This window comes from Oncorhynchus mykiss, chromosome 14, assembly GCF_013265735.2.
Source record: "Oncorhynchus mykiss isolate Arlee chromosome 14, USDA_OmykA_1.1, whole genome shotgun sequence".
Taxonomy (NCBI): Eukaryota; Metazoa; Chordata; class Actinopteri; order Salmoniformes; family Salmonidae; genus Oncorhynchus; species Oncorhynchus mykiss.
Window position 1 is genome coordinate 4255214 of NC_048578.1, and position 26165 is coordinate 4281378.

At 44.0% G+C, this 26165-nt stretch overlaps 1 pseudogene; it reads left to right on the forward strand.

The window, feature by feature from the left end:
- The first annotated feature begins 667 nt into the window (after nucleotides 1-667).
- LOC110488580 lies at nucleotides 668-15516 on the forward strand (annotated as a pseudogene).
- The last annotated feature ends 10649 nt before the right edge of the window (nucleotides 15517-26165 follow it).

Genomic DNA, 26165 nt, shown 5'->3' on the forward strand with positions numbered 1-26165 from the left:
CTGGAGGCCGTCGCTGGAGGCCCCGGACTGGGGACCCTCGCTGGAGGCTCCGGACTGGAGGCCGTCGCTGGAGGCTCCGGACTGGAGGCCGTCGCTAGAGGCTCCGGACTGGAGACCGTCGCTGGAGGCTCCGGACTGGAGACCGTCTCTGGAGGCTTCGTGCCATGGATCATCACTGGAGGCTTCATGCCATGGATCATCACTGGAGGCTTCTTGCCATGGATCATCACTGGAGAGAGGAGACGTATGGGCAGCCTGGTGAGCCCTGTGGAGACATACAGGAGGCCTGGTTCTTGGAGCAGTCACAGGACAAACCAGGCTGGGGAGACATACTGGAGGCTTGGTACTTGGCGGAGGCACCGGATACACTGGGCCGTTGAAGCGCACTGGAAGTCTCGAGCGCAGAGCCTGCACAACCCGCACGGGAGACACCGTGCGCTCCACCGCATAACACGGTGCCTGACCAGTACCGCTTCAGAGTTGACTCAGGTCTCCAACCTGACTCAGCCAATCTCCCGTGTTCCCCCCCCCATAAATGTTTGGGGCTGCTTCTCGTGCCTACTTCGTTGCCGTGACTCCTGGTATCGTTGTCATTCCTCCCTTGCCACTTCCGCCTGTTTCCATGGCAGGGTCTTGTCCCCTGCCATAACCTGCTCCCATGTCCAAGATGTCCTCCACTCGCTCTTCTCCCGGGCCCAGGATCCATGCTCCTCCTGGCCACACTGCTTGGTCCTTTGTTGGTGGGAAGTTCTCTCACGGCCGTCGTTCAAGGAAGACCAAGGTGCAGCGTTGTGAGCGTACATTTTATTTTATTTAGTAAAATGTCACCAACAAGAAATAACAAAAACGACGGTGAAGCTTACAAGGGCTATAGTGCCCCTCACAAAGATAACTCCCACAATGACAAAAGGGAAAAATGCTGCCTAAGTATGATTCCCAATCAGAGACAACGATAGACAGCTGTTCCTGATTGAGAACCATACCCGGCCAAACAGATCAGGGTGTGATTTGCCCACCCAAATCACACCCTGACCAAACCAAATAGAGACATAAAAAGGTTCTCTAAGGTCAGGGCGTGACACTGGGTGTACAGAAAGTGCTACGGTAAATATCTTAAAGTGTCGTGAAAATAATTCGTAGCCTACTGTGCTTTCCAATAACTATTTTACTCACAGACTGAGTAGAAAAATGATCATGGCACTAAAAGCAATAAACAGTGGTAGAATGATTTTAACTGGTTTAGTGTATCACCCTCCTGCAGCTGAGTTAATAAATCATATTATTAAATGTTGAAATGAGATGGAGTGAGACCTACCAAGCTCTTAAGTTCAAATATTTCCCAGAGTGTGAGTTTACAGCCTGTCTGACATGCTTGCCTAATGAAAACCTTACACTAAGCCTTGAGTTTTGGCAATGACAAATATGACAATATTTGTATCAAATACTCCTGACCTATATTTTCTGTCAGCCTGCAGGCTGCATGTCCTGTACTGTAGTGCAGGGGTTTTCAAACTGGAGTCCGTGGCCCTCCAAGTGTCAGCGGATGTAGTGTTTTATTTTAGAATTACACTTTTTTCGGGGGTGGGGGGGTTATGTGAAAATAATTATTTTATGAATATCACTAGCTGTAAGAGATTACCATTGTGGATACCATTGTAATGTTCTTGCGTCCAGTATGAAGGAAGTATTAGTGCAATGACTGGAAGTCTACAGGAACAATTAGCATTCTAGCTGTTCCTGTTCAGCCGACTCTGGGGAAGTAGATAAAGGGCTTCATTGTCAAAACTCTCTCTTTAATATGAAGGAAATTGCAATAATTGGACATAATTACAGGGGTTTTTTTCTGTATAAAAAAATAGGCAGGGCATGTACAGGAAGTGGTCATTTTCGGGATGGAAAAACAGTACTTTCAGTGAGTGTCAACTTAAATGACCAAAGCCAGATTGAAAGCATGCAGAAAATGTATTGATCAAATCAAATAAAAGCTAGACAGTCAGGGAGAATCAAAAACAGGTATTCATGGCACATGCCCATTGATTTTCTTATGTTTGAGCTGAGGAACACAGCATTAGCCCTGGAAAAATGCGTAGAATTGCAGAACATTTGCTTGTCTGACAACTCTATACCAAACCTTGTAGAATTGCTGGAAATTTGATTAAAAATGGCAACATTTTCTCACAGCTTCATGGAAGAATTTCACTGGTTTGCCTGGGCAAGAAAAGCTTGAAAACCCCTGCTGTAGTGTATAGCCTTTGATCTATGTTTGTCCATGTATCTGCACCCAGATTTGACTACCCTATCAGGGGGAGCTGGAAATAGAAGCCAATGCATCCATGGGTTGGGTTTAGGGCAGGTGTCCCCAAATACATTCAGCCACAGGCCTATTTTTTCGTTGAGTGGATGGTCAGGGGTCCGGAACATAGTTATAAATGATTTGTACACTGCAAATTGACCATAACAACCTGAAACAGATATCGAATTTGACAAAAATATAATAATTTCGAACCTTGATTACACTGGGATGACAATTTTGGGGGGCCAAATATAATCGGTCTGCCTATTGGGGGTCCCTGGTTTAGGATGTCTAGCATGTCAAAGTTACACTGCATGCCATTTGGGGGCAGTAAAGAGAATGCGTCTGCAGCACTGTATAATTTCTCAATCACACTGACATACTACATTCATGTTGTGATGTTCTTAAGGATGATTCTTCAGACTGTTTTTCTCCCTTGAAAGATATAAGGTAAGAATAAAATGCAACCCTTTTTCTGATTCGAATGTGCGTGTCACGTGATGGGGGCGTTTGCGTTTTGCTTCATATGTCATGACGTACAAGCCGAGTGCTACGCTGAATCCCTGGCAGAACGATACATACAGGATCCAATGGTTTTGTTACTAATAACCCTATAAACGAAGATCAGGTGAGTAACGTATTAAAATGTGCACGTAGTCTAAACTGCTGTCAACAAAGTACAGGAGGTAACCTGGTGGTGCACACGTTGGCAATATGTTTACAATGGTCCCCATCCATAACATAATGTAATCTGTATTTACCGTTGTAAAAGTTATCAACAAATATTTTAAGCTATTATATAGATATTGATAGCCTAACAACTTTGTTACAAAGATTTAATTGAATGTGTTCTTAAAACAAGGTTAAAGTCGTTATGCAGTGGTTCCCAAACTTTTTATTCACGTACCACTTTATCACCAGGGTCAGCGCACTCTCAAATGTTTTTTTGTTGTTGCCATCATTGTAAGCCTGCCGCACACACACACACACACACACACACACACACACACACACACAGTATATGATGCATTTATTAAACATAAGAATGAGTGTGAGTTTTTGTCACTACCCTGCTCGTGGGAAGTGACCAAAATCTCTTATAGGACCAGAGCACAAATAATAATGTAATAATAATCAAGAATTTTGCTCTTTATTTAGCCATCTTACATATAAAACTTTTTGTTCATCGAAAATTGTGAATAATTCACCACCGGTTAATGAGAAGGATGTGCTTGAAAGGATGCATATAACTCTGCAATGTTGGGTTGTATTGGAGAGAGTTTCAAGTCTTAAATCATTTTCCACAGAGGCTGTGCCTGTATTTAGTTTTTATGCTCGTGAGGGCCGTGAATCCACTCTCACATAGGTACATGGTTGTAAAGGGCATCAGTGTCTTAACAGTGTGATTTGCCAAGGCAGGATACTCTTGAGCGCAGCCCAATTCAGACGTCTGGCAGTGGCTTCTGATTAAATTCCATTTTCACAGAACCGCTTGTTGCAATTTTGATGAGTCTCTCTTGTTCAAATATCGGTAAGTGGACTGGAGGCAGGGCATGAAAGGGGTAAGGAATCCAGTTGTTTGTGTCATCCGTTTCTGGAAAGTACCTGCGTAATTGTAAAAAGTACCTGCGTAATAACTCACTCAGGTGCTTCACTATATCACATTTAACATTGTCCGTAAGCTTGAGTTCATTTGCCCACAAAAAATCATACAGTGATGGAAAGACCTGTGCGTTGTCCTTGTTAATGCAGACAGAGAAGAGATACAACTTCTTAATCATAGCCTCAATTTCCAACGTCCCTGTCTGTTGTTCGGTGGTTTCCCGGGTACAGGGGCAGTAGCTCTTAGGCTGCATCAGATTCACAACTGTCAGTGTCCATGCTAGCTGTGCTAACAACAAATGTAGAATTACTGATGCTAGCATCTGATGTGCTTGTGGAAGCAGAACAACTTGTGTCGTCGACAGGTGTAGGTGTAGTACTGCTGGTTGTAGCAGTAGAGCTGGTATGTGTCTCTATGGGCCTTACTTTTTTAAAACAATTTATCTGTTTTCGAGCAAACGGAATGAGCAGCAGTTAGTGGAATTCCCGCGAGTAACGGTTAGTGTGATTGGATGCTAATTATTTGACTAGGCTACCTGTTTTTTACAAGGTTGTTATTTCGCTAAACACTAGATGGTTTAATTTTATTTTGGGCAGTGAAACGAGGCTACTCAGGCGAGAGAGAACCTCAATCAAATGTACAGCCCCGTTGGAAACTATAAGTGGACTGTTTGAAAATGTGAAGAATTATATATACTTTTGAAATATTATAATAGTTGTTTAAAAAAAAATGTGAATCACATTTTAATTTGGCGTATACCCCCGGTGGCATTGTGCGCACAAAATGTTGGGAATACCTGATCTACAGGGTTATAAAAGTGTACTGTATAAAGTACATCCAAGTAGATGGCATGTCAATGTGACATGCACTTTTTGCATAGCTGTGTGGTTACTTAGGCAATACCACGTATTCCTCTCTCCTAGTCAGTTTCTTGCATGACCAGTTCATACTGTTGAGGATATGGCAGATATACGCCCCCTTTGGAGAGATTGGGTACCCCTAGTAAACTGGAAAAAAAATCTTTCAAAAATTGTTAATATATGCAAATAAAAATTATTATTGGATAGAAAACACTCTAAAGATTCTAAAACCGTTGGAATTATGTCTGTAAGTATAGCAGAACTCACAGGGCAGGCATTCTTCCAAACTAGTTTCTGTGGCCATGAAAGTTGGAGCAACTTTGACGTCATGCCCCCACCCCTCCCAACCAGCTATGATTCTGGGGACACTTTCTATCTCTTCCGCTAGATGTCCTCTTTCATTAGAGCTTCAAACCGTTCAAATCGCGCGAGAATTGACCCTATGGGAGTGAAATTAGTGCGTGCCACGAGAGAATAGGCTGTGCGTATGGGCGCGAATTGGTCACAGTCATTCCTTTGTTTCCAGCACTGAAGAGAAGGGCAGACGATGGGCGATTGAATTGAAGTTTGTTTTGCACGTCTAAAACATCATAAAGCTTGCTTCTGCACTTAGTTTGACCTGTTTAGTCGACATATAATGTGTAATTTTGAAGTTTTGATGCGCAACTTATCCGGACCAGAGGACGTTTTGGGTGCATTTCAGCTGATGTTATTAGCAGTAGCTAATACAAAGACGCAAGACTTGAAACCAAACGATGTATTGGGTAAGTATGAAGCCTTCCAGAACATTCTGAACGAAGACCATCGAAGGTAAGGGAATATTTATGCTTAAATCTGTGTTTCTGTTGACTCCAACATTACGTGGAAATGTAGCTTGGAACTGAGCGCTGTCTCACAATATGGAATAGTGTGCGATTTCTGTAACGTTAAAAATAAATCTAACACAGCGGTTGCATAAAGAAGCAGTGTATCTTTCTAACTATATGTAGAACATGTATATTTAGTCAAAGTTTATGATGTCTATTTTACGTTATCTTGCCGCGCTACATAGATTTCCTGCGGGCGTTTTTGAGTAATTTCTGAAGGTGAACTCACTGTAAATGGACATTTATGGATATAAATGGCATATTATTGAAAAAAAAAAATATGTACTGTGTAATATGTCATATTACTGTCATCTGATGAAGATTTTCAAAAGGTTAGTGAGCGATTTATTTTTTAATCCTGCGTTTGTTGATTGCATGTTTTGGCTATTGAAATGAGCTGTGTCTGGTGGTGGTTTTACATATATATGTGCTATGTTTTCGCCGTAAAACATTTTAGAAATCTGACTTGCTGGCTAAATGAACAAGATGTTTATCTTTCATTTGAGCTATTGGACTTGTTAATGTGTGGAGGTTAAATATTTTTAAGAATATTTTTGCGTTCCATGCGCCACCGTTCCAGCTGCACGTGGGAGGGTTGATTCCCAATTGGGAACCAGTATCGTAGACAGGTTTTAACATAGCCATAGAGACCAGTGCTCTAAAACCCTGTTAGGGTTTAATATTTTCCCGATATTTTACAAATGTTCCATCCGGTGAATAAATAACTTTTCTCCCGGGTAACCGCACTAAAATGTTTGGATTTGATTGGAGCTTTGATCGACACGACAATTCTACCTAAACCTGATGAGCCCTACATTAAATACATTTTATGAGCCCAAGACCAAAAAAAGGCCAAGTGATTGTTCCTTTATCCAATACATAGCCTATGATATGGCTACCGCCTATGATATGGCTACCAGACATATCAAAACAGAAATGTATAAAAATGCCAAAGATGTAGCTATATATGCTCTCTTGGTTAAATAAATGAAACAAGCTCCAGTAGGCTAATCATTTTGATTTTGGACTGTATAACTTAACTGGACTGTATAACGTAACTGGACTGAATAACGTTGTATTATATGGACTGGAATTACGCACCTCATTCAAACCATGAAGCTGGGAGAGAACATGCAATGCTGGTGCAGGACTTGCGGATTCATGCCCATAGGGGTCAGATTTGTCCTGTTTAAAATTAAAATAACTCTTTTTTTTAATGTTTCTCTGTAATACTACTAGCCACATAGCAATTTTATGAAGTTTGCTTTAGCTAGCCGATAGGTTTCCAATCTCCCAACCTCAATCACTAGCTACCAAGAAGCCATTTCATTCTATCAATCAAGTTAGTTATACAAGCTAGCTACTCTATCTTAGGTGGCAAGGTTGGTAAGACTTCAGAAAAGAAAGCAATAACTAAATGTACTGAGTAAGACTCCCATACATTTAAATCTTTTACCCATATTTTTTAGCAGAGATGCAGAGAAGCATCCCTCCCCCATATGAAGTATACGTGACCCTAGTTTCAAGGAGCTAGGCAGATGTCGCACGGCACTACTTCACGGGAGAGACATTTGAACATACAGTGCCAGTCAAAAGTTTGGACACGCCTACATTCATTCAAGGGGGTTTTCTTTATTTTTACTATTTTCTACATTTGTAGAATAGTGATGACATCAAAACTATGAAATAAAACATATGGAATCATGTAGTAACCAAAGAAGTGTTAAATAAATCCAAATATATTTGAGATTCTTCAAGGTAGCCACCCTTTGCCTTGATGACACCTTTGCACACTGTTGGCATTCTCCTAACAGTCTTGCCAAAACTGTAGTTTGTTAACAAGTAATTTGTGGAGTGGTTGAAAAACAAGTTTTAATGACTCCAACCTAAAGTGTATGTTATCTGACTTCAATTGTATGTTGAAAACGTTTTTGGGAGATGCGATAGATCACTGGGGATCATTCAATATGTTATTTTGTTGTTTGATGAAAAAAAATCTACATTTAAATGGTGTAAGTATTCATTTACATATAGTCCCACGGAAAGTTTCCACCTCTGAATATTCCCCCAAATGTGCAACCCTAATACAAACGATTTTCATCACTTTGCTACAGACAAATTGTAAATCATTTTTCCAGAATAAGTTTATCAATTAGAACTCAGGAATCTAGTGGATGTGACTTGTTCCATTTCATTCCCACCAATTGAGAGAGAGAGATATTTCTTAGTAGTGAATACAGTAAAGTTGGATAAAAAAAAAAAAACATTTTAAAGATAAACAAATGATCTGGACCATTCAGAAATTACCGAATCAAAATGATTGTGTGATAAAATTGGTATTATCAGCAAAGAGCATGTGAAGTATGGTAGAAGACGCAGTGGCAAGGTCATTGATCTAGATTAGGAATAACAAAGGTCAGATTATCCAACCCTGTGACACACCACAGGATAGCTTTGTCACGGCCGTCCTCCTCTTCATCTGAAGAGGAGAGACGAGATGGATCTGAGGACCAATACGCGGCGTGGTAAGTGTCCATGGCAAATCTTTAATCAAGAAAGACTGAACACTATACAAACGAGTAACCAAAACAATAAACCAAATTCGACCGTGAAGCTACAAAATGAGACCTGTGCTGAAACAAGCCATCAACATAGACAATCACCCACAAACAAACAGTGCAACCCAGGCTACCTAAGTATGATTCTCAATCAGAGACAACTAATGACACCTGCCTCTGATTGAGAACCATACTAGGCCGAAAACATAGAAATGCCCCAAAACATAGAAAAACAAACAGACTGCCCACCCAACTCACGCCCTGACCATACTAAATAAATACAAAACAACGGAAATAAAGGTCAGAACGTGACAGTACCCCCCCCCAAAGGTGCGGACTCCGGCCGCAAAACCTTGACCTATAGGGGAGGGTCTGGGTGGGCGTCTGTCCGCGGTGGTGGCTCTGGCGCGGGACGCGGACCCCACCTCATCATTGTCTTAGTCCGCCTTATTGTCCGCCTCCGTAGCTTTCTCAGCATGACCACCCCTCTCAATGACCCCACTGGACAGAGGGACAGCTCGGGACAGAGGGACAGCTGCTCGGGACAGAGAGACACCTGCTCGGGACAGAGAGACAGCTGCTCGGGACAGAGGAGCAGCTGCTCGGGACAGAGAGACAGCTGCTCGGGACAGAGAGACAGCTGCTCGGGACAGAGAGACAGCTGCTCGGGACAGAGAGGCAGCTGCTCGGGACAGAGGGGCAGCTGCTCGGGACAGAGGGGCAGCTGCTCTGGGCAGAGGGGCTCCGGCAGCGGCGCCGGACAGGCGGGGGGCTCCGGCAGCGGCGCCGGGCAGGCGGGGGGCTCCGGCAGCGGCGCCGGGCAGGCGGGGGGCTCCGGCAGCGGCGCCGGGCAGGCGGGGGGCTCCGGCAGAGGCGCCGGACAGGCGGGAGGCTCCGGCAGAGGTGCCGGACAGGCGGGAGGCTCCGGCGCCGGACAGGCGGGAGGCTCCGGCGCCGGACAGGCGGGAGGCTCCGGCAGAGGCGCCGGACAGGCGGGAGGCTCCGGCAGAGGCGCCGGACAGGCGGGAGACTCCGGCAGAGGCGCCGGACAGGCGGGAGACTCCGGCAGAGGCGCCGGACAGGCAGGACCACCTGCAGGGAGGAGACAGAGAGACAGCCTGGTGCGTGGGGCTGCCACAGGAACCACCAGGCTGGGAAGACCTTCAGGAGGCTTGGGGTTAAGAGGAGGCACCTGAAAGACCGGGCTGTGGGGGAGCACTGGAGCTCCTGTGCGCAACCTTGGCACCACTTCCCCAGGCTGGATAACCACTCTAGCCCGGACCGTCCAGAGTGCAGGCACAGGTTGAACCGGGCTGTGGGTAAGCACGGGAGATCTAGTGCTTACTACACGCACCTCTCCCTTCGGCTCCATTCCCACATTCGCCCGGCACGAGCGGAGCGCGGGCAGAGGACGCACTGCACCCTCCCAGCGCCCCGGAGACACAGCACGCAGAGCCGGCGCAGGATACCCTGGGCCAAAACTGCGTACCGGCGACCAGACCCGCTGAGCAGGCACCATACGCCCTGGCTCGATGCCCGCACTCGCATGACACTCTTGGGGGGCTGTCCCATAGCGCACCGGGCTATGGGCACGTACTGGCGACACCGTGCGCTTAACCGCATAACACGGTGCCTGCCCAGTATCTCGCTGCTTATAATAAGCACGAGGAGTGAGCGCAGGTCTGCTACCTGGCTTAGCTCCACCCCTCGTGTGCCCCCCCCCCAAATTTATTTGGGGCTGTCTCTCGTACCTGTCGCACTGCCGTGCTGCCTCCTCATATCGCCGCCGCTCAGCTTTCGCTGCCTCCAGCTCTGCTTTGGGGCGGCGATATTCCCCAGCCTGTGCCCAGGGTCCCTCTCCGTTCAGTATCTCCTCCCATGTCCAGGAGTCCTGTGATACCAGCCGCTGTTGTTGCTGCTGCTGCTGCTGCTGCTGTCGTCGCTGTTTTCTACCACGCCGCTTGGTCCTTGGTTGGTGGGTGATTCTGTCACGGCCGTCCTCCTCTTCATCTGAAGAGGAGAGACGAGATGGATCTGAGGACCAATACGCGGCGTGGTAAGTGTCCATGGCAAATCTTTAATCAAGAAAGACTGAACACTATACAAACGAGTAACCAAAACAATAAACCAAATTCGACCGTGAAGCTACAAAATGAGACCTGTGCTGAAACAAGCCATCAACATAGACAATCACCCACAAACAAACAGTGCAACCCAGGCTACCTAAGTATGATTCTCAATCAGAGACAACTAATGACACCTGCCTCTGATTGAGAACCATACTAGGCCGAAAACATAGAAATGCCCCAAAACATAGAAAAACAAACATAGACTGCCCACCCAACTCACGCCCTGACCATACTAAATAAATACAAAACAACGGAAATAAAGGTCAGAACGTGACAAGCTTGGCCTTGGTAGATGCACAGCTATTTGCATAAACACATTGTTCTCTATCATAAACATAACCAATTACATGTATGATCATGAAAACCGTAATAATGCAATTTAGAAAGTAATATTTCATGATCAATCATGTCAAACACTGGATAAATCCAAAACGATGCCAAGAGCGTATTCATTATTGTCAAGGGCTGTAAACATCTTATCCCCAAGTTGCAAAAGAGCCATATCTGTGGAGTAGTTTTTACGAAAATATAAAAAGATTATAGGTTCAAAAGATCATAGGTTCAACTCACTGACGCCATGCCACAATAAGGAAATAAATGTGTTTGCATGATTAATTCCTAAGCAAATGTCCTATCTGTGTTTTGGAGTTCACAAGAGAAAATAAGGTAGCAGTCTTATTGCCACGTTCAGTGAAAACCTCCAAGAAACCTATAATGTATGTTCTCATTTACGCTAATAAAACCTCCCAGGAAAACTTTCAGGGAACCACAGTAAAACGTTCTCAGTATCTCCCTCAAACCCCCCAAAATAAAGGTGAATTGTTCACTTTAAAAACGTTTAGTTTTACAGGTCAGGAAATGCATGGCTTCGTTCTCAGAACCAATAGGAAACCAAAAATGTGTGTTCCCACAACTTCTAAGGCATCAAATGTGCTAGCTGGGTCTTGACTTTAACTGACTTTTTCTATCAAAAGGGGACAAGGTGGGCCTGATATGATGGCTGAAGAAGACTGCTGTGCCTCAGCAGATGAGGGAGCGAAGAGTGGACCACACGTCCCTTTAGTGCTGAAGAGAAGCAGGAAAACTGGAAGGCAGCTGTTTCACACCAACTAAAAAAGCCGTGCACATGCAACTCAGAGCGAGCCAAGGCCCAGGTTCTGGGGTTCATCCCCATCCTAATTGGCTACCAACTCAGAGACTGGATCCTGGTTGACGTCATGTTTGGGTTGATAGTGGGCATCCTGCTGGTGCCCCAGTCCATCGCCTACTCTCTGCTGGCGGGCCAAGACTCTATCTACGGCCTCTACACCTCCTACTCCAGCATCATCTATATCCTGCTTGGCACCTCACGCCACATCTCTGTGGCCATCTTCGGGTGCTGTGCCTGCTGGTGGGCCAGGTGGTGGACAGGGAGCTGGCCCTGGAAGGGTACCTCACAGAGAGTTGCGGTAACAACACTAGACTGGGCCTGGGGAACACTACTGTAAAAAGTAAACACAGAGCTAGGCCTGCTGGTCTCAGCCTTCTGTGTGTTGGGGGGCACTTAGAGAGCCCAGGCCTTAGAGCTGGGCTAGGCCGGCCAATGGGAGCTTTACATGGACCTGGCATCCTTCAAGGGCCTGCAGACCCAGCCTGGGGTGACCATCTTCCGCTACGAGGTGCCCATCTACTACGCCAACCAGAGCCTGTTCAAGACGGCCCTGTACCGCTGCAGCCCCGTGCTGTTTCTGGACACAGCAGGGGTGAATGCATTGAAGGATGTCTGTAAGGATTATAAGGAGTTGGGGCACCAGGTGTTCCTGGCCCAGTGTAATACCTCAGTACTGGAGTCACTGGACAGAGTTGGCTACTACCCTAAGGAAGAGAAGGAAAACATGTTTTTCACCATTAGCAATGCCGTCCACTACTCACAGAGCCTCTCATCTCAAAATGGAGAATGTGACACGTCCTGTTAACAGCTTTAAAGATTGTATAGCTACAAAAATAGATTTTAATACTAATGTAGGGTTGCACCATTCTGGGAAGTCCCTGGTTTTCCTGAAATCCCAGTTTGAGGACTCCCGGAATCAGAAGGGAACAGGCAGGAAATCCTGAATCCTCCAACCAGGATTTCTGGGGAAACCAGGGAATTTATTTAAAGTTCGGGATTTTGCAACCCTACTTAATACACAACATATACACTGAGTGTACAAAACATTAGGAACACCCGCTCTTTACATGACAGACTGTCCAGGTGAAGCTATGATCCCTTATTGATGTTACCTTCAATCAGTGTTAAAGAAGGATTTTTAAGCCTTTTGAGACAATTGATACATGAGCTGTGTTCGAATACTCATACTAACCGCACTAACCATACTATTTGTGACGTGAATTGAGTATATAGTATGTTTATTGGTCATAGTATGGATATAGTTAGTATGCCAAAAGTTCCTGAATGTTGTACTAAATTCGGCAAAATACGTAGTATACATGCAATGTACACTATTTCTGTGCATTTAGGGCCCATAATGCAATTGTTCAGAAAATGGGTGTGGCTTCACACCAATGCTCTGAATGACATGAAAACAGCCTAACCAGCTCTGCTAGGGTGAGTAAAATGATCAGTGAGGTGTGCTCTCATTTGAATGAGGATGTAGCTAGACAACGTTAGCCAGTTAGCTTGGGTGCTTGACTGCTGTTGAACGCTCGGATCAACCCTACTCCTCGGCTAGAGTGTCCAGGGTGCGCCCCGAGAGCGAAACGCTCTGAATTTGCGAAAGGACAATCTGACAACGCTCTGGATTTATGAACGCCCAGAGCGCATTCTGGCACTCCAGATTGAATTTACGAACACAACGAAATCGTAAAATGTCTAGCTAGTCATTTGTTATACTACCAAGACGTTGCATAGCAACAGCATCAACTTCCAGTAGACAGGCAAATCTCTAGTATGCTCAGCTGGAAGGATACTGTTGGTTTACAGTATACTAAAATGAAGTAATAGTATGTAGTATATACACTCATTAAGTATGTAGTATACAGTATGTTAGTATGGGTATTCGAACACAGCTATGGAATGTGTGTGTGCCATTCAGAGGGTGAATGGGCAAGACAAAAGGTTTGAGTGCCTTTGAACATGAACATGGTATGAACATGGTATGTGTCTAGAACTGCGACGCTGTTGGGTTTTTCACTCAACAGTTTCTGTGTGTATCAAGAATGGTCCACCACCCAAAGGGCATCCAGCCAACTTGACACAACTGTGAGAAGCATTGGAGTCAACATGGGCCAGCATCCCTGTCGAATGCTTTCGACACCTTGTAGCGTATTCTGAGGGAAAAATAGAAGTACAACTCAATATTAGGGAGCTGTTCCTAATGTTTTGTCTTATTCAGTGTACATATACAGTATCTATCTCAAACTACATAAAACACAACCAATATTGTTATTGTGCCATACAGGAACATGTGTAAATGTATCCAAGATGCTGTGCCTTTTTCGAGACACTTTTTGCAAGACTACAGATTCTTTGATTTGAAAGTTGAATGTCATGTTTACAGTACAGCTACACAGTGTAACATTTTGAGCAAATATTGTCAGACTGTGGACCAAAAATGAACTTTCTGTTACAATCTCATCTAAGATATAATCCATTGTCATGCTTTAGGACAATAGCAATGTTCTGAGATGGTTTATGGTCCATGATTTAACACCACATTTATTTCTCCATGTTTGGTTCTTGTGCAAACAGTGGGAATGTTACTGTTGTTGAATTTGTTTTGCCTTTTTCATTTTAATTCATTTAGGCAAGTCCGTTAAGAACAAATTCTTATTTACAATGACGGCCTACCCCGGCCAAACCCTATCCCGGACAATGCTAGGCCAATTGTACACCACCCTATGGGACTCCAAATCATGTGCCAGTTTTGATACAGTCTGGAATCAAACCAGGGTCTGTAGTGACATCTCTAGCACTGAGATGAAGTGCGTTAGGCCGCTGCGCCACTAGGGAGCCTTTGTTACTCTGGCAGAAATAGAGCTGCCGTCACTTCACTGACATAGATCGTAATATATATAGATAGATATTTTTACAGGCTGATGACTATGTTGATCGTACTCTTGATCACATTAACGAACCAAAAAAATGCTGTGTCGTTATAATGCTATTACTATACATCAATGTCATTGTTTTTCTTTTTCAGATATGCTGTTATGATTGCATTCCATTTCCTATTTTCTTTGAATGCTTTAATTCCTGGAATACATGAATAGGTGCAATGATGAATGTATTGAAGCCAGTCAGGAATAACATTGCATTGAGTTGCGATGTTCTCTCACCTAGATGACTATGCAAAATCCAATGTTTACTGAAGCCTTTACAGTGGAGTGTGTATTCTCGCAACGTCCATATTATTGTGTTGAATTTGAAGGATGGTGTGGGGATGAATTTTAAAAAGCCCTGCCATGCCCTCCTCTAGTTACAAGCATGATTCAGGGATTTCGCTTATTAAAATGTACTTTTTACACAGTACAGAGTTCTCATACCACTTTACTATAAAGATAACTAACACACTTGTTTCTGTGTAGATGATGAGTTTCTGGTGTACAGACAGATTGGCAGGCGTCCTGAGGGGGGTGTACTGCAAGAGGAGTTATTTGGCCGGTAGGGCTACTCAATGTGACCCCTGCCCTGAATGGGAGTAGTAGTGAAGGGCAGTCAGGTAGACGAGGTGAAAAATGCCTCCATTGACCAATTACAGCCTTCCGGACTGCTGCTCAGTGACACTCAGAATCCTCCACTCCAGCCAGCTTAGGCCATGCCAGAAGTTTAAATTTACTGAGAACGTTTCAGTTTTATATCAGAAAGATTTGGTGATACAAGTTCAAAAACAAAGCTTTATTTAAAAAAAATTATAATCTATAGCTTTTGTGCTTTCAGGGTTTGATGCCTTAATGCTTTATTATTTTTATTTTCAATGTATGTTTTTATTGTTGTTTAGTGTCCTCTTGTACTTTCAAGTGCCTCTGAGATTGTTATATCATGTTTTATGAAGTTCTGACTGTCCCTGTATTTACGTACACCAGTCTTTTGCTCTTTGATTTTGAGTTGAAAAGACTTAAAATAAGTCTTGTTGGCTTTTTCAAAAGCTTTAAGGCCCCCCATGCTCCTTTTTATCACTTTTTTTTAATCATCACTGTCTAATAAATCACTGTTTTATTTCATGAAATTAACTCCATGTTTATTTTGTTTCTTTTATTTAGCTGAGTCTCCTTTTGGCATTGAAATGCTCAGTGATTATGTTGGCGTGTTACCAATTTAAATATATTTACATACAAAGCCCACATTGGCAGATTGGATCGTCTAGACTCCAGAGCAGGGGTCTCCAACCCTATTCTTGGAGAGCTAACCTCCTGTAGGTTTTCACTCCAACCCCAGTTGTAACTCATTCAGTTTTTCGACCAGCTGATTATTAAAATCAGGTGTCATAGATTAGTGTTGATGTGAATCCACAGGAGGGTAGCTCTGCAGGAACGGTGTCGGAGATCCCTGCTCTATAGCCTACCCCGCCTACCCCTTCAAAGTAGGAGACATATGCAAATAAAAGATGACTGGTCATCGGTCAGAATAATCAGATTAAATTGCGATGTCATGCTATGGGCTTAAACTCCATCCCACCTGAACAGGCTGAAATTACAGGCATGTTTTTTTCACTTAAAGGGCATTACCTTCATTTTCACATTTTTTGTTTTATTTTGACCTCGTAGTGCGGGTAGGAGCGTTGGGCTAGTAACCGAAAGGTTTCTGTATCGAATCCCCGAGCTGACCAGGTAAAAATCAGTCGTTCTGCCCCTGAGCAAAGCAGTTAACCCATTGTTCCCCAGGCGCTGATGACGTGGATGTCGATTTAAGGTATCCCCCCCGCACCTCTCTGATTCAGAGGTGTTGGGTTAAATGCGGAAGACACATTTCAGTTGAATGCATTCAGTTGTACAACTATGTATCCCCCTTTTTTCTTTTTTTGACTGCACTCCCCTGGTAAAATTGGCAGTGACGTTGTTCAAACCTTCTTTGGTATCATGGTGTTCCCACATTTTTGTGCATGCCGGACACCTACTGTGCAGGAGTGTTACATTTTGTGATACAAAAGGAAAGGAAAACAATTCACCACGAACTAACCCTACACCTATTTAATACTATTTAATAAAAAAAAATAAAAAGAATCACCACCCCATTCCACTATTTGACCCTAACTGATTATTTCGTTCAACACACCTTAACTCTTCTGCAGGTAAACCTTGTACACCCAAGCATCTATTCTCTGTGATTTATATTCCATTTCTGCAGTACAGTTGATAACCATGGCGATGAATGCTAAGAAGCCAACATTAATGAAGCACAAATTCGTATCACTCTGTATTGGCCTAGGCCTACTGCTCAACCTTCACCCATCATACTTTGCTCTCTATACTGCCTCAGCATACGACACCTGTTTTACACCACTGCTGCAACATGACCATATGCCTGGCATCTAAAACACCTTAGAGGGTTTGGCACAAAGCTCTCACGGGAGAACTGACTTTGTCAGGTAAAGACTCAGCTTAAAACCTCAAAAGGACAGACAGTGTCTTCTCAGTTTCACCACACTCGCCAAACGACGGGAGTCAGATACAGGGAAACTTCAATTTCAGTTGTTCCACCTCAGCCTTTAACGCCACCCAGGAAGAAACACAGAAAATAATCAGAAGTCCACTTCGAGCTAACTCCACTAATTTAACAGTACTCAATTTATTTTCTACACAGCCTGAGCCTACATATGGGTCAGCCAAAAGGCAGGGATCCACTTTCTCCAAAAGTGTCACTTCCAATGGGCCAGAATTATCCTTTGCATTACCATCAGGCTGAGGTTCAGAGGACTTCACCACACCTGCCACCGCAGATAATGTATCCTCACTCACATCTAGCAAAATGGCGCAGACATACATGGCAGCTCTGCTTCAAGCTACTAAGCAACTTTGCATCATTTCGTTTTTTTTTGTGTTTTATTTCTTATACTATTAACCCAGAATGTTTTTTGTGTTATTACACACAGTTGGAAATAACTTTTGGATATCAGAGCGGCAGTAACTCACCAGCACTACAAACAGGAATACGACTTTCCCGAATTGGTCTTTCCTTTGTTCTCACCCCCCAGAGCAATTGAACTTATCCCAGAGGCTGCTCCAAGACGCTGCCCGCGGAGAAAAGATATTCAGAGTGGACTTCTAGTCCGACTCAGGAGGTGGGCACACCATGCACCGCTTCCGAGTATATTTCTCGCTAATGTTCAGTCTCTGGACAATGAAGTAGATGAGCTCAGGGTGAGGATCTCCTTCCAGAGAGACATCAGGGACTCACATTCTCTGTATCACGGAATCATGGCTCTCTCCAGATATACTGTCCCCGTCCATACAGCCAGCTGGGTTCTCCATACAACGCGCAGACAGGAATAAAGAGCTCTCTGAGAAGAAGAGTGGTGGTGGTGTATGTTTCATGATTAATCACTCATGGTGTGATTGCACTAATGTGCAGAAACTCAAGTAATTTTGTTCACCCGACTTAGAATACCTCACAAACAAATGCAGACAATTTCACCTCCCATGAGAATTCTCTTCGGTTATAGTCACAACCGTGTATATTCCCCCTCAAGCCGATACCACGACGACCCTCAAGCAACTACACTGGGCTTCATGCAAACTGGAAACCACATATCCTGAGGCCGCATTTATTGTAGCTGGGGATTTGAGGTAAACACTACCAAAGTTCTACTAACACATTGACTGTAGTACTCACACTGGGAAAACACTCGACCACTGCTATTCTCTCTTCCGGGATGCTTACAAGGCCCACTCCCACCCTCCCTTCGGCAAATCAGATCACAACTCCAATTTGCTCCTCCATTCCTATAGACAGAAACTCAAACAGAAAGTACCCGTGCTAAGGTCTATTCAACACTGGTCTGACCAATCGGAATCCATGCTTCAAGATTGTTTTGATCACGCGGACTGGGATATGTTCCAGGTAGCCTCAGATAATAACATTGATGTATACATGGACACAGTGACTGAGTTCATCAGGAAGTGTATAGGGGATGTTGTTCCCACTGTGACTATTAAAACCTACCCAAACCATCAACCGTGGATAGATGGCAGCATTTGCACTAAACTGAAAGCGCGAACCAGAGCATGTAACCATGGCAAGGTGACTGGGAATATGGTTGAATACAAACAGTGTAGTTATTCCCTCCGTAAGGCAATCAAACAGGCAAAATGTCAGAACAGCGACAAAGTGGAGTCTCAATTCAACAGCTCAGACACGAGATGTATGTGGCAGGGTCTACAGACAATCACGGATTGCAAGGGGAAAACCATCCACGTCACGGAAACCGACATCTTGCTAATAGCGGAAATAGCGGATTGTTGCTCCCAAACCGCCGTAGCACAGGTGAGCGCCCTTCCAGACATCAGTGTTATGAGATACGCTATCTTTGAACGATCCAAAAGGAAACAAAGAGGGCTGCAGCTCAAAGATGAGGGAGCACTGGGAAAGAAACGCCTGGCAGGTTCCAGGGAAGCCAGGGTAGGCTGGACAAAATCACCACTGGTATGGGGATTACTGAGCATCCGGGTGGTCTCCGTTGTGGCATGCTGCCTGATAGATAGTCTACGAAATTGTTCCAGTAATGATTTCAAACCCTGGTCATGGCATTCTGCCAAAGTATGGAGTCCTTCCATAAGGTTCTGGAGTAGCTTTTCATGTCTTCCAAATGTGGCTCCATGCAGGGAGACAGTGTTGCGGAGCTGGTCCGAGTCTGCTGAGTCATTCAGGGCCAGTTCGTACTATAACGACACAGGACGAGACCGAAATGCAGGCTCGAGGTCAGGGCAGGCAGAATGGTATGGCAGGCGGTGGTGTGACAGACAGCACTGTTGGACCTAGGAACACAAGCATTTTGCTACACCCGCAATAACATCTGCTATATATGTGCGTATGACCATTACGTTTTTTTGATGTGATTTGACTTGTTAAACAGGGGTTTTGTGAGTTGGTGCTAACACTCAACCCAAGGTACCAAATGCAAATTGATATGTGACACGTATTAATGCCAAAATAACATGCAAAACAGGCAAGCCCCCCCCCCAAATATGATTTAAAATACTGTTTGAAGAGGTAGGGTTTCAAACGTATTCGGGAATATGGTGCAGGGACTCTGCTGTCCTAACTTCAGGAGGAAGCTGGTTCCACCATTGGGGTGCCAGGACAGAAAAGAGTTTGGACTGGGCTGAGTAGGAGCTGCCCTCCCATAGGGGGTGGGAGGGCCAAGAGACCTGAGGTGGCAGAATGGAGTGCTCGGGTTGGGGTGTACAGTTTGAGCATAGCTTGAAGGTAGGGAGGGGCAAGTCCTCTTGCTGTTCTGTAGGTAAGCACCATGATCTTGTAGTGGATGCGGGCTTCGTGGAGCAAGTGGAGCCAGTGGAGTATGCGGAGGAGTGGTGTGATATGAGAGAACTTGGGAAGGTTGAAAACCAGGCGGGCTGCAGCTTTCTAGGGTTGTCCAGGGTCACGTCAAGGTTCTCACTCTGGGAAGGCGACACTGTGGTGTTGTCAACCATGATGGAGCGGTCTTTAAGTGTGCATGCTTTCCCCGGGAGGGAGAGGAGCTCAGTCTTGTTGAGCTTGAGATGGTGGGCCAACATCCAAGTTGAGATATCTGCCAGGCACGCAGAGATGCTTGTCGCCACCTGGGTGTCAGAAGGGTGGAAGGAGAAAAGTAGTTGAGTGTCATCTGCATAGCAATAAAGGAGGTAGGGGAGACCATCTATATGGTCTCGGAGCCGAGTGATTTGGTGTATAGAGAGAAGAGGAGAAGGCCTAGAACCTGCCAGGTAGGATGCAATCCAAGAGTGTGCAGAGACTGAGACGCCCAGCCCTGGAGGGTGGAGAGAAGGATATGATGGTTCACTGTATCGAAGGCGGCAAATAGATCTCGGAGGATGAGAACAGAGGAGAGAGAGTGTCAACTTTGGAAGTGCCGAGAGCCTCCATGACACATACAAGAGCAATCTTGGTTGAGTGACCTGTCTTGAAGCCTGACTGGTTAGGGTCAAGAAGATCGTTCTGAGTGAGATAACAAGTAAGTTGATCAGAGACAGCACGCTCAAGTGTTTTGGAAAGAAAATAAAGAAGGTATACAGGTCTATAGTTTTTGACGTCAGATGAGTTGAGTGTTGGTTTCTTGAGGGGAGCGACTCGGGCCATTTTGAAGTCAGAGGGGACGCAGCCAGTGGTCAGGGATGATTTGATGGGAGGTCTCCAGAATTGGAGGTCTCCAGAAATGGTCTGGAGGATGGGATGGTGTTGAGCGGGCAGGTTGTTGGGCAACCAGACCTCACTAGTCACAGGATTTCATCTGGAGAGAGAGGGGAGAAAGAGGTCAAGGCGTAGATTACCACCTTCTTTTCAAAGTGGTTGACAAAGTTGTCTGCAGAGAGGTATGGGGGAGGGGAGAGGGAGGATGATTAAGGAGGGGGGAGATGGTGGAAAGGGGTTTCCTAGGGTTAGAGGCAGAAGCTTGGAATTTAGAGTGGTAGAAAGTGGCTTTAGCAGCGGATGCAAAGTGAGAGGGAGTGAAAGAATAATAGGTCTTCCTCTATTTTCGCTCAGCTGCCTGCAGCCCAGTTCTGTAAGCTCACAATGAGTCACTCAACCACGGAGAAGGAGGAAAGGGCCGAGCCTGCTGGGAGGAAAGGGGACAGTGCGAGTCATTGGATGTGGAAAGGGAGGACAGTAGGGTCGAAGAGGCAGAATCAGGAGACAGGAGAAGGATTTAGCAGAAGGGAGAGATGATAGGATAGAAGAGGAGAGAGTAGTGGGAGAGAGAGAGAGAAGATTGCGACGGCACATGACCATCTGGTAACCATGTGTATGTGACCATAACATTTGATTTGATCTGGGTAGGGGGCTGAGTGGTTAGGGTTGGAGGAAAGAAAGACAGAAAAGGAAACAAAGTAATGATCAGAGACCTGGAGGTGGTGGTAGTGAGATTAGTGGGCGAGCAGCATCTAGTAACGATGAGATCAAGTGTATGGCCTGCCTTGTGAGTTGGAGGGGACTGGGAAAGGAGGAGGTCAAAAGAGGCAACTAGGGGAAAGAGAGAGTTGGAAAGAAATTAGTCGAAGGCAGACGGTGTGAGGTTGAAGCCGCCAAGTATGAAGAGTGGTGAGCCATCGCCAGGAAATGATCTTATCAAGGTGTCAAGCTCAACTGTCCAAGGCCACCTGGTGGGTGATAGATGACAATAATGTTAAGCTTGAGTGAACAAGTGGCAGTGACAGCATGGAATTCAAATGAAGAGATGGACAGGTTTCTAAAAATGTCTGCTGTCAATTTCATTGTTGGGAATTGTATGTAGATTGATGAGGGGGGAAAAAACATTAAATCCATTTTAGAATAAGGCTGTAACGTAACAAAATGTGGAAAAAATCAAGGGGTCTGAATACTTTCCGAATGCACTGTATAGCCCAACTTTTGTATCACAACTAAAGTTGCATAAATAACTTTAAATTAAGCATAAACTGTCGGAGAACCTGTGTCTTTGTTCACCGCTCAATACAGAATAGCTGCATGTGCTCACTCCCTCAGAAATCTTGTGGAGAAAATATCCTTTCTATTTTATTCAGCTATGTTCAATTTTACTTTTCATACTATAATATAATGTCACGGAATTCTAAGTAAATCTTGTCTGCAAAATTGAACTAGTGTAGCCCACAGCCATATGGCATAGCCAAATCAGGGCCTAACATAAGGACAACTGTATGCTATTATTTTCTTCTGAAATAGATTACATTTTGTTCATAACATTTTTCTTTAGACCTGTCTAAAATAATTAATGGAATTATTGTGATGGTGTAGGCTATATTAAATTGATTTATTAGACTTTTTAAAATGTAGATGTTCCAAATATCTGCATCAGTGGCTTGTAGGCGATGCGTGGAAGCCAGGATATGTTAAATGTTCATTAATGGTCAATTACCATGAGACCGGCAGTTGTTTTTGCGTGACAATCACCGGCTGACAAAATTTCATGACCACCACAGCCCTGCTCAGGAGTCCTCTAGCTATAGAATGAAGCCACTACAATAATATTCTCAGTAACAGTTTTTTTTTAGGAACCTTTATTTTACTAAGCAAGTTATTTAAGAACAAATTCTTATTTACAATAATGGCCTGCTGGGGAGCAGTGGGTTAACTGCCTTGTTCAGTGCCAGAAAAATAGATGTTTTACTTTGTCAGCTCGGGGATTCGACCCAGCAACCTTTCAGTTACTGGCCCAATGTTCTAACTGCTAGGATACCTGCCACCCGTTACATAAATATTTTTTTATTGCTATGGCTGTGATATGTGGTTGTTTATCTACCTTATTTGAATGCACTGACTGTATAATAAAATTTTATTTTTTTATAAACAACACTTACAAAGCATGCTGGGCATTATTCTATTGAGCTCCGCCTCCAAACCAGTACAAATTTGGTCGATCTGGACCAGACCAAATCTGAAAGAATCATAGACGTCTAGGCTATGTTTCACAAGTACAGCACAGTTCAGTAAGGTACAGTATGGTACAGTTTAGTTCATTAGAGTACGTTAGAGCATAGTAGGGTATATTATACTGTACTATACTCTACTGTACTCTAGTGTACTGAACTAAACTTGACTTTTCTTACTGTACTGTTCTCTAGTGTACTCTAGTGTACTATATCCAACTTTTCTTTAAAGTACTGTAATGTACTGTACTCTGCTGTACTGTGTTGTACTGTGATGTCCAAACTTGATTGGTTCAGATTTGGTCTGGAACAAATCTGAATCAATTATAGACATCTATGATTGGTTTAGATTTGTTCAGGTCTAAACTGGACAGTGGACGTTGAAATCAAGGCCGGTCCACACCACAACAAAATATTTTATAAAAAAAGACGTCCAGACAGCACCAAAAAAAAAATCATAAACTTGAAAAAACATGAGGCTAGACTTAAAAGAGGGCTGAACTGACTGATTTAGCTTCGGTTTCAATCCTCATTAGGAAATGCGACTGAGAATGAGATTTGGGTCTTGGAGGCGTGCTTTGATGTGGGTGTTTCTTGTGTGTGTTTTCGCACGTGGGAAGCGTTTGTAGATTGTCTGCCAAAACAGTACACATCTACAGTCACTCACTCTTCTAGATAACTTGAAACAGTCTAATGAGGTCTTGTGTCTGGAAGTAACCTAGGATAGCTAGCCAACTTCTTTCGCCAATTAGCTTCAGCCGGCCAGTGTGCGGCTGTGGAAAAATTTATATGAATAGCTTACCTGTGGGGCTAGGTAGGGACCGTCAATATATTACACAATGTAAATAGGATAATATTTTCATGTTGCACACCTTTTAGTTTTCTCTTTAAATACTGTCAGTATTTGGATATGAATTTCTACAATTTCTACAATAGTTGGTTTGAGGATTTTAAGTCTTTGAAATGTTGAGTTATTGAAATGTGAAAACGCTGCCCCATGTACATTGTGTAATTTACTGTACATTGTGTAATCATTAAATAACGGCCCCTAACCAGCCCCAAAGGGATATCCAATGTCAAACCAAATTTACCATGGCCTTATGATCGGGTTTTGTCAAAGATTATCTATGATATTGACAAGATGGTCGAGTGACCACTCTAACAATGGAAATACATGTCCTGAAAGATGGAAGGCAGGACAGATAAGGTGGGACCATTCTAGCAAATGAGAGGGCAGATACGCGTGTGAACAACAGGCACAACTCAGATATAAAGTCATTATACCAGTGCTTTCATAACAACCTAACCATTACAAAACTCCTATTTGACCTCCATACAAAAACTCCTCACTTCATGGTCTTATTTTTGTGGACAGATTTTGGGCAGAGTAAACCCTCTTGCTTCGCCTCTTCCTCTCTGGTTGCGTGCTGCTGCGCTCCGAAATGATGATTACTTGGGTGCTGCCAGCTGTGGGCATATTGGCAGTATTGAAATAAACCCAACCCAAGGAAAACTGTTACGTACCCTCATTCTGTGACTTTTTTCCTAATTATCTCGCAAATCTCAATTTAGGACAAGACTGACTTTATGACCAAAATTATCCTATTTACACTTTGTAATCAATTTTGACATTAGAATAACTTTTTGGGGCTCATATCGATGCCACATAGGCTGTTTTCAACCAGATAATATTTTGTTTGTTTGATTAGATTAATTATTTGAACTTGGTTTTGGGCAACGGCCATTTGGCCCTAAAAAGTTACACACTCAAATGTTTGATGCTACACCATAGAAACAAATAGAGGACTTTTGTCTCCCCAAAAATTATTTTTAGCTTGGGCAGCGCCATTAACTCCCGCCTCACTGCTTATAACTATCATTTAACTATAACTATAGTGAACAAAAATATAAATGCAACAATTTCAAAGATTTTATTGAGTTACAATTGATATAAGGAAATCAGTCAATTGAAATAAATTCATTAGGCCCTAGACTATGGATTTCACATGACTTGGAATAGAGATATGTATCTGTTGGTCACAGATACCTTTAAATTGTCGTAAACGTCAATCCAGAGCATCCCAAACATGCTCAATGGTGACAGGTCTAGTGAGTATGAAGGCCTTGGAAAAACGGGGACATTTTCAGCTTCCAGGAAGTGTGTACAGATCCTAGCGTCATGGGGCCGTGCATGATCATGCTGAAACATTAGGTGATTGCACCAGATGAATGGCACGACAATGGGCCTAAGGATCTCGTCACGGTATCTCTGTGCATTCAAAATGCCATTGATAAAATGCAATTGTGTTAATTGTCCGTAGCTTATGTCTGCCCATACCATAACCCCACCGCCACCATGGGGCACTCTGTTCACAACGTTGACATCAGCAAACTGCTCGCCCAGACGATGCCATACACGTGGTCTACGGTTATGAGGCTGTTTGGACGTACTACCAAATTCTCTAGAACAACATTCAGTTCTCTAGCAGCAGCTCTGGTGGACATTCCTGCAATTAGCATGCTAATTGCACACTCCTTCTGTGGCATTGTGTTGTGTGACAAGACTGAACATTTTAGGGTGGCCTTTTATTGTCCCCAACACAAAGTTCACCAGTATAATGATCATGCTGTTTAATCGGCTTCTTGATATGCCACACTTGTCAGGTGGATGGATTATCTTATCTAGATTGATATAGATATACCTATATCTATCCTACCCTGCCTTTCTAAGGTCTTCGAAAGCCAAGTCAACAAACAGATTACCGACCATTTCGAATCTCACCATACCCTCTCTGCTATGCAATCTGGTTTCAGAGCTGGTCATGGGTGCACCTCAGCCACGCTCAAGGTCCTAAACGATATCTTAACCGCCATCGATAAGAAACATTACTGTGCAGCCGTATTCATTGATCTGGCCAAGGCTTTCGACTCTGTCAATCACCACATCCTCATCGGCAGACTCGACAGCCTTGGTTTCTCAAATGATTGCTTCGCCTGGTTCACCAACTACTTCTCTGATAGAGTTCTGTGTTTCAAATCGGAGGGTCTGCTGTCCGGACCTCTGGCAGTCTCTATGGGGGTGCCACAGGGTTCAATTCATGGACCGACTCTCTTCTCTGTATACATCAGTCTCTGATCCACCTCTACGCAGACGACACCATTCTGTATACTTCTGGCCCTTCTTTGGACACTGTGTTAACAACCCTCCAGGCAAGCTTCAATGCCATACAACTCTCCTTCCGTGGCCTCCAATTGCTCTTAAATACAAGTAAAACTAAATGCATGCTCTTCAACC